Genomic DNA, 1,710 nt, shown 5'->3' on the forward strand with positions numbered 1-1,710 from the left:
TGGCGCATGCCTGCAGTCCCAGCTACCCGGGAGGCTGAGGCAGAAGGATCACTCGAGCCCAGGAGTTTGAAGTTGCTGTGAGCTAGGCTGACGCCACGGCACTCACTCTAGCCTGGGCAACAAACCGAGACTCTGTCTCAAAAAAAAAAAAAAAAAAAAAAAATGAATCCGAAGAGAAAAGTAAAAGGAGGCCTGTGGAGCAGGTCTGGGTGTGACTCCGGATCCCCGAACATCAGGTGCCACCACCAAAGATTCCTACGTGTAGCTCATAGAACCCCAAAAGCAACGGGAGGAGTTCTGGTCACATACTCCCTCAAAATGACATCCTGGCCTTCTTCTGGAACTCCCTCCCCTCTCAGACTCTCAAGGTTTCCTCCAGCGTGTCGGCTCCCACAGAGCAGACCTTAGGTCTGAGACCTGACTGTCCAGAAGCCACGCATGCTGCCGCGTGGCGGCGGTGTCACGGCTCGGGACAAGAGGAGGCCCCACGGTGCGGGCTGGGGCGCCAGGCACCGCGGCGGGCGCTGAGGGTGGGGGTCACCCCCACCCCGGGCCGCCCCCGCACTCCCAGAAACGCTACAGAACCAGAGGCAAAAAAAAAAAAGAAGAAGCCTACGGCACCCGGTATTCCCGGGCGGTCTCCCATCCAAGTTCTAACCAGGCCCGACCCTGCTTAGCTTCCGAGACCAGACGGGATCGGGCGCGTTCGGGGTGGTGTGGCCGTGGACGGCGGAGGGCGCCCCTGCCCCGCTCAAGAAGCCGAGCCTCTCTGCGCTTCCCCGCCGCCTCCTCCCGCCCCAGGCCCCGCGCCGGGCCGGGCCTGTTGAGTTCGCCGGCCGGGTCCCGCGGGCTCCGAGGGACGGGGGTGACAGGCGGGGCGGGCAGGGAGCGGCGGGCCGGGGTTGGGGGCTGTCTCTGTATACACACACACTCACACTCACACTCACTCACTCACACTCACACTCACACAAGATGCGCCTCCACGGCTGGACCCGCCAAGGTGGAGACCTTCAAGCCCCCCTCCTCTCCTTGCCTGGCCTCCTTCACCTCCCCGCCCCCCACCCCCAGCGCGCCGGGGCCGCTGACTGCGCACGGGCGGGAGGGGCGGGGGGCTCGCCCTTTGACCCCAGCCAGGGGCGGCCCTCCCCCACAACCCCTTTCAGCTGCGCCCCCACCCTGTGGCCCGGCGGCCGCCTATTCCCCGGGGCCAGGGCTGGGGCACAGCGCACGGGGGAGGGGAGCCAGTGTATGGGGCGTCTCTCTCTCTCTCGGGATGTGTCCCATGGGTGGGGTGGGGTGGCGTGGTTTGTGGGGCGCTGAAGAAATCAGTCCCCTCCATCTCCTCCCTCTGGAAAACACCCAAGCCCTTGGAGAACTGCCCGCACCGCTACCGTGGGGGCCGGGACCCTCCTCTGTGTCCTCCTGTGGCCCAGTCCAAGGGGCCTGGGCCTGGCCGGGGCTGCATTGGACCCCAACCACCCTGGCGTGTGGACTCGCTAAAAATCGGCGATTAGATATTGGATTCCAGCGTCATTGAGGTCATTTCACTAATGAGTGCACCGCAAAGAGTTTCCTAATCCATCTGTGAGGGTGGCAACCGAAAGAGAATTTTAGAGCTGACAGAATAGGCGAGGAAAGGCATAGGAGATTTCCACACCCAGTAAGGAAGCCTTTCCCGAAATGGAAGAAAGAAAGGAGCAAACAGAGACA

The 1,710-nt window shown here is 63.0% G+C and overlaps 1 pseudogene; it reads right to left on the reverse strand.

Moving 5' to 3' along the window:
* Nucleotides 1-609: 609 nt before the first annotated feature.
* LOC142867906 (uncharacterized) lies at nt 610-728 on the reverse strand (annotated as a pseudogene).
* Between the last annotated feature and the right edge of the window lie 982 nt (nt 729-1,710).

The sequence above is a fragment of the Microcebus murinus genome, unplaced genomic scaffold (genome assembly GCF_040939455.1).
Source record: "Microcebus murinus isolate Inina unplaced genomic scaffold, M.murinus_Inina_mat1.0 scaf023_hap2_Mmur4.0, whole genome shotgun sequence".
Taxonomy (NCBI): domain Eukaryota; kingdom Metazoa; phylum Chordata; class Mammalia; order Primates; family Cheirogaleidae; genus Microcebus; species Microcebus murinus.